We start from the raw sequence: 11,121 nt of genomic DNA on the forward strand, positions 1-11,121 counted from the left end.
ACATAGAACTCTCAGAGTTCAGCTTCCCTGCTTCCTGAGGGGTCAGATTCCCCTGGGGAGCTCAGACATTTGAGTCTGAGTGGTCTAGGAGCCCAAGGCCTGCTCTACATCTGACAGGGCAGCCTGGCAAGCACATTATTCTGGCTGGGTGGCTGTTGCAGTATGCCTTTGCTTCACAGTGCAGGAATTGGGGCCACCAGAATGGTGCAGACACACTAATGTGTGAGAGTGTGTGTGTGTGTGTGTGTGTGAGAAATGCTCTTCTCTTCCTTTCATATGAAGGAGCACATGATATTCATATGATTTATCACCAGGGATGTTAGGATTGAGCACATGGTTAAGGTAGTGTTTGCCAGGTTTTTCTACTCTAAAGTTACTATTTTTCCCTTTCCATACTCTATTTTTGGAAGGCAGTCACTAAATCTAGCCTACACTCAAACTGAGGGAGGGAGAGGATGAAGTTCCTCGAAGGAGGAGTGTTGACATATATTATTTAGAATCCTTCTGTAGGAAAGATTTGTCACTTCACTCCATTTATTTATTTATTCACTGTATATTAGTATGAATTCATGTATATTTACTTTGTACTTTGGGTTATAATTCAATGCTACATAATGTATTTTTTTGCTCAAATTATTTCAGCTTTGGCCTTTGTGAGTGCTTTTAGTTTGGCTTCTGTGTCCCTCTGACTGGCCCCCCATATTTTGTTTCTTGAGTACTTCTTTACTTTCTGGCACTTTGAGATGATCCAAGTTCATCTTGTTATTTTCCCTTCCCCAGACCTGGAAACAGCCATTTCTTCAAGTTCTGGTTCTATCGACTAGATAATGGTGTTTAAACAATAATCTGAGCGCTGGTTGTACTTGTTAATGAGGTCTCACCACTTCTAGACTCTTTCAGGGAAGAGAGCTAAGAAATGTGGGTTTGTGTACTAACCCATGTACACACACATACCTGTAATTATTCTGTATCTATTTATCTATCTATCTTTCTATCATCTATCTATCATCTATCATCATTTATCTCTCTACATAAGAGTTCATACTGATGTCTCTGACTATTCCCAGAACCACAAAGTTCATCCAAACCTTCCTTCCTTTCTTTTTTTTTTTAAGATTTTATTTATTTATTTGACAGAGAGAGACACAGAGAGAGAGGGAACACAAGCAGGGGGAGTGGGAGAGGGAGAAGCAGGCTTCCCGCTGCCGAGCAGGGAGCCCGATGCGGGGCTCGATCCCAGGACTGGGATCATGACCTGAGCCGAAAGCAGACACTTAACGACTGAGTCACCCAGGCATCCCTCAAGCCTTCCTTTCTTGCATATTTATTACTTCCCTTTTTGATAGTGAGAAACTTGGCTCCCATTACCTACCATGCATGTACTTATTTGTTCAACCCCAGATACAAAATTATTGACCCATACCTCCATATAAAACAATTTACCAACTAGAGTACAGTGTCTATATGCCTTATAATTTCCAGTCAAAACCTTATTTTTCAAAGTTACTTTATTCCATTTTTCTCCTACCTTCTTCAGTGAGGTTGTGACTGGTGAGTTTTGGGTGACTCACTCACTCACATTGGACACAAGACGAATATAGGGCCTGGGAGGTTGACTGACTTTTGGCTTGAGCTGCATGCATGGGCTTACCTAGCAGATTTTTCCTGTATGTGTTCCAATAGGATAGCCTCTGTCTACTATATGCAAAGGTGGTAGGTGGTGACAGGAGTCCTTTATGTACTCCCTTCCCCTGGCACCCAGGATGGTCACTCCAGTCCCTCCACAAACTCCACATCAAGTGTCATGTAGTCTTCAGGAGTGGACATATCTATTTCTTCCAAGGGCTTTGGAGACAATTGCTCTGCAATGCCACTGGGCCTTTACAGTTGATGTCCTCTCTTGCCTCTGTCAGTTTGGTTATATCATGCTCCCCTGCCAAATATCTTTTTTTTTTTTTAAGATTTTATTGATTTATTTGACAGAGACACAGCGAGAGAGGGAACACAAGCAGTGGGAGTGGGAGAGGGAGAAGCAGGCTTCCTGCTGAGCAGAGAGAGCCCGATGTGGGACTCGATCCCAGGACCCTGGGATCATGACCTGAGCCGAAGGCAGATGCTTAACGACTGAGCCACCCAGGCGCCCCCCCTGCCAAATATCTTAAACTCTGCCAAATATCCCTTATAGGAATGGAATCACTCTTCTTGCTTCACCACAGGGCCCTCACCTATCATCCCTGTTGGTGGCTGTGTGTGGAAACCAGGAGTGCAGTTAACATTGAAAGAGATTGCATTCCTAGAAATGCAGTGATTATGATCTAAGAGTTCAGTAGAAAATATGGGTGGAAGATGTGCTGATCTATGTTTATGCTAAGAAAGTCATAATGATAAATTTAAGGTGACCAGAGACTTGCATTTGTGGTTATCATCAATGAAGCACAATGATAACATTCAAGGGAATCACTGGAAGCCAGAATTCATGGTGACATGATGAATGATGCATCATTGTGAATAATGATGTAACCAATACTGCATTAAATAGACGATAGTTGAGAACTACAGAGGCAAGGAAGGAGATTTATTTGTTTCAATACAAATAGGCTCCAAAGGGCCATCACATCATGAATAGTAACAGCATTGCCACCTTTTTCTTGAGATGGCAGATAGAAAATTAGCCAGGAATGAGATGCATTTGAATAAAGAAGATATACCAACAAAAAGATGGTATCTGGACCTGAACAGGAAGATATGCTCTCTGGACATTAGGAAGAATCTTCTTGTGCACTGACTGGACAATAAACAAGCATGTAAGTATCACTTCTCTCTCTATTCACTATTTTACATCTTAATAAATTAATATAATCACATGGGCTCAGTGTGATGAGCACTGTTTTATACCGGATGTGTGGGCTATGTGGACATTACACATGGAATCACACAGTTTCCACCCTTGCTTCTCACCTGACGACTTTCTTTGCTCCTCTTCAGGCACCTTATAAAGTGATTATCGTCCCCATCTCTTTTTTCACCTTCCCTTCAAGATTCTAAGCAGTTTGAACTTCATGCTATTCCTTAACACACCATGCTTTTTTATGGATGCTTTCTCCTTCTACCTGAGATGTCTTTCTCTCTCTACTTTATCTGCTTAATTAAACTCAAAGGTCACCTTCTTTGAGGAAATTTCCCTGCATTAGGTTAGCCACTTCCTTCCCTGATGCCCCTTCACTTTTTGAACTTGAATTATTATAGCATTCACACTTTATTATAATTATGGTAGATTTTATATTTATTTTTAAAATTTTTAATAATATCTTTTATTTAACACAGTATACTACTTTAAACATGTAAAATCTGAGACCTAGACTTGGAATTTGAACACACATGGTGCTGACTCTTGAGAGCAAGCCCATTTAATGGTATCAGTTCACTTCTATATCTCTCTTCAACTAGATAGTGTTTCTCACCAGAAGGGACATGAATTGGAAGTTCATGTGTCTCTCTTGGCACTTAACATAACCTGGTACATAATGCATATTCAATAAAAATTAGAGAAATAAACTGATTTATGCTAAGGGCTATAAATATTCTAAACTACAAATTATGGAATCTGGGTTACAATAATTTCTCGAACTTCCAAAACAGTAGATATAGTAAAATGAATTTTATGCGAATTTGAATCATGCAAGTTTGTGCTTTAAGATAAGAATAATGATACATTTTACTTAAAAATGTGAAATAAGGGGCACCTGGATGGCTCAGTTGGTTAAGCAGCTGCCTTCAGCTCAGGTCATGATCCCAGGGTCCTGGGATCGAGCCCCGCATCAGGCTCCCTGCTCAGCGGGAGCCTGCTTCTCCCTCTCCCTCTGCCTGCCGCTCTGCCTATTTGTGCTCTCTCTCTGTCTGTCTCTCTGTCAAATAAATAAAATCTTTAAAAAAATGTGAAATAATGAAGATTACCCCAAATTATGATACCTCAAGAACTGAAAGTCCTAGTAATGTCCCATATGATGGTGTCAGTTTTGCATCAGCTCAATTGATCTAAAATTATCCAAGTTATCTCTCAGGTGAGTAACTGACAGGTAAGTACATGAATACTTGTATGACACCAAAGAAAGTGCTTTAGCATTTTGAGATATGTCTTTTGGGAAAGGTAGAATATTTTTTCTGACTAATAAATTTGTTTTTGTTTATAAAATGTTACATATGATGGTTGACCTATAGATAGATGTATTTTGTCCACTTAGTTCATGTGAACCTCGTGTAATTTCTTTAGCACTGGACTATTAGCAGTTACGAGGACAACATCTGAAAAGTACCTCATGCAAATGAACAGATTCTTTTTCCATATTTACTTTTTGTCTCCACTCAGGTCTTAGTTCTGTATGTTGCATATTTCTTCCTTTATTCACTTAGTCAATTGATACCTGCACCCTAAGGGCTGGTTCCTTAAAGAGCTGGTCTTAAGAAACTCAAGGGAGGAATTGAATTAAAGACAGTGCCACTGGAAAATTAGGAGCAGTATCCCCGGGGGTGTAGTAAGTGGCAGAGAGAGGAAGTGCATCCTGTTTGGGTGGATGAAGGCTCTTACCCACTTCCGGTAAAGTAATTAGTTTGGTGATGTGAGGAGCCACACAGCTGAGTATCAGGAGTCACAAGCACTTCCAGTGATGGAAGGAGACATCAACAAGGCAGAAGAACACTCTGAAGTTTCAGATATGACTAACCCATGCCTTTGGGCTTGGCCCTTGGGCACAAGAGTAGAGGCCATGAGGGAGCAGCATGCAGAGTTAGCTCCAGTGGCTATCAAGCAGAATGTGTGCCAAAATTAAGATGACTCTGCATTACTGGAAAGACGATCCCTGATTTCTGTTTTTTAAAATTGCAATAAGAAAAAAATGTAGATCATCACCAAAAGTACCCAGATATTGGATCCACTGCTTTCTTTCTTTTTTTTTTTTTTTTAAAGATTTTATTTATTTATTTGAGGGAGAGAGCACATGAGAGGGGGGAGGGTCGGGAGGGTCAGAGGGAGAAGCAGACTCCCTGCCGAGCAGGGAGCCCGATGCGGGACTCGATCCCGGGACTCCAGGATCATGACCTGAGCCGAAGGCAGTCGTTCAACCAACTGAGCCACCCAGACGTCCCTGCTTTCTTTTAATGCTGAAAGATTAGCTCTTCTATATTCCGAACAGTCTTGGATAAGAGAGCTGACCTCTCTAACTTTGTGATGGGGTGGACTACAGAGTCATTGCTTGAGACAAAACTGACTCAATGCAAGGATGATTGTGAGATACTGAGGAGGGAAATGCAGGTCTGCTTTGGCCCGTTTTATTACCTTTCTCATGACAGAAATTGTGAGGCCACAATGCAATCCGCTCACAAACTTCTTATCTCCTACACAATACTGGAAACACGTATGTTCTTATTCTTTTTTAGGAACATCAAAATCAAGCAACATTGCCTTAAATAAAGAGGACTCGTTTAGAAATACAAAGTCTATGTTCTGGGAAGCAGTGTGATTTGCTTAAGAACAATAGATAATAATTCTAGGTTTTTTTTTTTTTTTTTTTTTTTTTTATTTATTTATTTATTATTTTTTTTTTTAAAGATTTTATTTATTTGAGGGAGAGAGAATGAAAGACAAAGAGCATGAGAGGGAGGAGGGTCAGAGGGAGAAGCAGACTCCCCGCCGAGCAGGGAGCCCGATGCGGCACTCGATCCCGGGACTCCAGGATCATGACCTGAGCTGAAGGCAGTTGCTTAACCAACTGAGCCACCCAGGCACCCCTAGGTTTTTTATTCCATATATTTTCTATGAGAAGAATGTATATTTACAGGGATATGTGTGTGTGTGTGTGTGTGTGTGTGTGTTAGTCTGCTCAGGTTGCCACACAAAATACCATAGCCTGAGTGGCTTAACCTGAAATTTTTTTTCCTGTAGTTTTGGAAAGTCCAAGATTCAGTTTCCGGTGGGCACTCACTTCTGGCTTGCAGATGGCTGTCTTCTTGCAATGTCCTCACATGGCAAGAGAGAGAGAGAGAGCTCTCTTGTGTCTATTCTTATAAGTACACTCATCCCATGATGAATATCCTACCCTCATTACCTTGTCTAAACCTAATTACCTCCCCATCTTCAAATATCATCACATTGGGGTATAGGGCTTCAACATATGAATTTTGAGAGGGCATAAACATTCAGTCGATAACAGTTATATGAAATCTCTGGATCATGTAGATGATTTTTCTACATTTCCTATGACAATGAGCCTTTTCTCAACCTTGCTATGGAAAGGAAGTATCTAACAATTACCCTGATGATGGCAGAAGGCCAAAGACTCCCTTTGCTATTACTCATAATGTGCCATGGCTACAGCAGGTAGGAAGAGAGGGGCCATACGTATTTCCTCATCAGAGAAAGTATATGCCATTGCCAAAAAGTACATAGAAAGTGCTTTTTCTGTACAAGTTATTGTGCTGGGACTTTTGGGAGATGGTCTCAAAGTATGATGGTTTCTCTCCAGTAGTTTATCATCTGTTTGAGTCTGTGGGCCAGCTCAGCTGTTTCAAGGACCCATGACTAGCCTAGCAGGAGCAGCAGATCCATATAAAGAGAGATGCTTTTAATGGAACATAGGTTTTTGTGAAATGTATTTCCAACTGACCCTTAACTGACTTTGCTCTATCTCTGCTTGACTCACACTGATGTCTTACTTCACCTTGCTGACCTTGTGACACTGTGATCCTTTCAAGTCGGGCAGGCAGATTGCCAGCTTTTTCTGACTCTGACCCTCTCACTTTGTTTTTGGTCTAGGAGGGAAGGAAAACATGTTTTCTCCCTGAAAACCAGAGGCAAAATCCCTTTGATGAAGGAATGAAAGAAAATACTTTGATAGCTTCATGGGGCGTGTGCGGGCAGAGGGAAAGCAAATGTGAAAGGTGGCCTCCTCCTTCCAAAGCATGATTTAGACAGGCTCAAATGAAACAAAGGGAGAGATGATATGCTCTGCCTGAAGATAGTAATAAGAAGGGGAGTAGGAGGCAGAGCTAGATGAGAAAAGATAAGAAAAGAGCAGGGGAGAGAGCACAAGAAGAGAGGAGGTTGGTCAGGGCTCTACGAGGAGTTAGGTGGTGTTGATATAGCTGAAAAGTCCTTTTCATGTTTGATTTCAAGTTCTTTGATACAAACTTGTGTTGGGGGCTCTTTCAAAAAGCGATTGGGGGATATGCAATATGGGGTGCAGGACAGGGAAGAGACAGCACGTATAGGAGAGAAGATAAAGCACAGAGAAAGAGAATTTAGCAGCACCAGGGAATAAGAACCAGAGGTTTCAAGGATAAATGCAAGCAGTCCTCCCCTACTCTTGGATTCTTAGAAAACTAGAGAGGGTGATGGTGGCAATTCTGGTTGCTCGCTATAGGTAGGATAGCATGGGGCTAAATGTAATTAAATCTGAAGGGACAGGAGGACCCAATTGGACTGAAGGTCTTCGAAGACATTCATCCTACTGGAATGTGGGTTATGTCTGCTCTGTGGAGTTTATTTATTTATTTTTTTTAAGATTTGCGAGAGAGAGAATGAGAGACAGAGAGCATGAGAGGGAGGAGGGTCAGAGGGAGAAGCAGACTCCCTGCTGAGCAGGGAGCCCGATGTGGGACTCGATCCCGGGACTCCAGGATCATGACCTGAGCCGAAGGCAGTCGCTTAACCAACTGAGCCACCCAGGCGCCCTCTGTGGAGTTTATTTTAAGCTACAGGACTTGCAGCTAGACTCATCAGCTTCCTCCCGAGACCCTAGGTATTGTCCTCTTCTTAGATCTGTCCCAGGGCCTCTAGACTCTAAATATCAGAGAAAATATAAATGCCAACATGAGAAGGGTATTTGAGTCAAATGAATGAATGAGGGCAGTTAGTACATAAATCCTGGCTGGAACAATCTAATTCAGTGCCATGCATTTCCTACTTAAAAGGTCTGCTTTGTGCCAGACAGTGTCCTAAGCATCGTAGGAGTGACCAAGAGGAGTCCTTGAATTCAAGAAGTCAACTATTTAGGAAGAATCGCATAAGCTTACAAACATGATAGAAGGTCAAAGAAGTCCCATGTGAAAACAATCTAAAGGTGAGAGGGTTTTGGTTTTTTTTTTTTTTAAGATTTTATTTATTTATTTAAGACAGAGTGAGAGGGAGCACGAGGAGGGGCAGAAGGAGAAGCAGACTCCCTGCTGAGCAGGGGCTCGACCCAGGGTCCTAGGCTCATGACCTGAGCTGAAGGCAGACGCTTAACCACTTAACCGACTGAGCCACCCAGGTGCCCCGAGAGGGTTCTTTTCTAGCTAGGGAGTAATCAAATATACATTCATGGAAAATTATTTGATACAGATCTTAAAGGATGGATAAAGTTTTTACAAGCATTGATGAGGAGGGGAAGTGACATAAAATTTAAAGGATGAAAACCAAACTTTCAAACAACTACCCACTCAAACCCACAAAGATCAAAATAGATCCCAGAAGAATAAGTCATCTGGTATTGTCTGAGGGGAAGGCATTTTTCTAGTAACCACATGTACAGCTTAACTGCTTGGAAGAAGAGTACATCTAATACTTAACACTGATAGCAATGGTAATCATGATAATAATTATGGTTATTGAAAAAAACGTCTTTAGGTATCAGATACTTTAAATACATTATTTCATCTATATATAAAAAAATCCAAGGGAAATATTATAATTTCATTATAAAGAAAATTAAGAATCAGAAATTATTTGCCTAATGTTATATGACTAATAATTGGCACAGCTGAGATTAGAATCTGTCTGATACCAACATCCAGTTTACCATGCTATGTTGCTTTGGAGCATTTTCATAGATTTATGAAAAAGTAAACAGAATCAGCAATGGAAAAGCGTTTGACCTGAACTGTGTACTCAGGGCTATACTTTGAGCAATGACACATATAGATCAAGGGTTGTTTGCAGTTAGTAGGCAAACTGTGGTTCAAAGCTCTTCTTTTTCGTTGTCTCTTAAAAGAGAGAGTACCTCTCTTCACGATGATCTCTTTTTCTCTTCCAATCACATGCCTACAAAGACCCTCTATAAGTTGATGATTCCTGAATCTCCATCTCCAGCCTTGATCTTGTCCCAAAGGACAAGGAACACTATTCAACTGCCCATCAACTTCTCCACCTGGAGGTCTTAAAGATACCTCCACATGCAAAACCAAGGTGTTCAGCTTAATAATTACACTAAGTCAATAGGCTAAAACCCTGACTTTTTGAGTAAACTGGCCACTCTCTCTTAAGCTCAGTAAGCTCATCCCAAACTGAATGTGTGTTCAGTAAGTAAGTCCCTGCGGTTTTGTCTCACTCATATCACTTGACTCTACCCACAACTGACATTTTCCATTAGTACTACTCTCATCCAGGCTGCTTCCTGGACCACTTTATTGCAAAAACTTCCTAAGTGGTCTCCTTCATAGTCTTGTTCCCTTTTATAACAAGAGAGATGGTTTCAAAACACAAATGTGATTTTTATCAGTTCCCTCTTTAGTCTGCCATTCTCTTAGGATGAGGTGTAAACTTGATATAAAAGGTCTTTGAGATGGGACCCTGCAAACCGTGCCAGAAATTCCCTTTGCAGAGTAAATTTCGCCATCTTTAAACCTTTGTGTTTCATTGGAATTGCGTTTTGGGACGTCTGGGTGGCTCAGTCGGTTAAACGTCTGCCTTTGGCTCAGGTCATGATCCCAGAGTCCTGGGATCGAGTCCCACATCAGGCTCCCTGCTCAGTGGGGAGCCTGCTTCTCCCTCTGCCTGCGGCTCCCCCTGCTTGTGCTTTCTCTCTCTCTGACAAATAAATAAATAAAATCTTAAAAAAAAAGAAATTGCATTTCTTCCAGTTCCTTAAATACGCCATGCTCCTACCTCTGGGCCTTTGCATTGCTCTCTACATTTGTCCAGGACATTCTTCACTCTCTTTATTTGGCCCACCTCCATTTTTTCCTCCTGGTCTCCACTGAGAGGTTACTTATTCTTTGAAGCCTTCCCTAAGCCCCCTGAAGAATATCAGGTGTTCCTCTTTTCACTCCTCTTCTCACTGTATCCATCATCATGTTGTGATTGCCGACATAACTGTCTGCCTCTCCTATTAGGTGTAGTTCAGTGAGAGCGGTGATGGCGCCTGTTACTTGTCAAGTAAACTTCCCATTCATTTGATGGTTTCCGTTCATTTTCTGTTCCCCATGGCCACCCTAGGTTTCATCTCCTAAGGAACAGGCTAACAGAAACAGTCCTTGCTCTTTACACCCCACGGAGAGGTTTTGCTGATTATTCCCATCAAAGAACAGTGTCTAGTATGCAGACTTCAACTTTTGAATGAATACATAAAACTTCCATTTATTAAGTGCTACTCGGGGCAAGACGCTATTCTGAGCCATTTACATTCATTAATTAATCATTCAGTCACGAAGGAGGCATTATCACTACCTTCATTTTATGGATGATGAAAATAAAGCTCAGAAGGATTAAATAACTCACTCGAAGTCATGCTGGGCTAAGGCGTAGGGCAAAAATTCAAACCGGGTGCCTGAGCTCGCTTGTCTAACAGTGACACTGTACTGCCTTTCTGATCACAGGGCAGGGAAGAGCAAAGACCTGCTCCGCAAGAGAGAACGTGGAAGGAGATCAAAGGACGGCACCAAACCAGCTCATTATCACAAGAAAGATTCAAATAGGACCTGGACTGACGGTGAGTTGTTAGTCCTGGTTTAGTCTTGTCAGTCCTGATGAGTCAGTGGCTGACAGAATATGCCTCAGCTTGATGTGCACCTATTATTTATAGCTATGTGTCTATTTATTATATTGAAATAACCATGTTTAGTAAATGCCTACTACTTGCCAGGCATTTTGCATATGACCCTCTAATCTCTTGATGAAAGGATGGGATTAGATTGTCCAGCCTTGCAGATTTTATATATATATAATATATAATATCAGATAATAATATAATAATAATCAGATTATATATATAATATATATATACACATTAGCATAAAACTTGAAATATGGTTTGTCAAGTCACAAAGATATCAGAGCTTATAGAATCTGAGATTTGCCAGATGCACTCTCAT

The sequence above is a fragment of the Mirounga angustirostris genome, unplaced genomic scaffold (assembly GCF_029215605.1).
Source record: "Mirounga angustirostris isolate CCGP_5_RB_7025 unplaced genomic scaffold, mMirAng1.0.hap1 SCAF_2, whole genome shotgun sequence".
NCBI lineage: Eukaryota > Metazoa > Chordata > Mammalia > Carnivora > Phocidae > Mirounga > Mirounga angustirostris.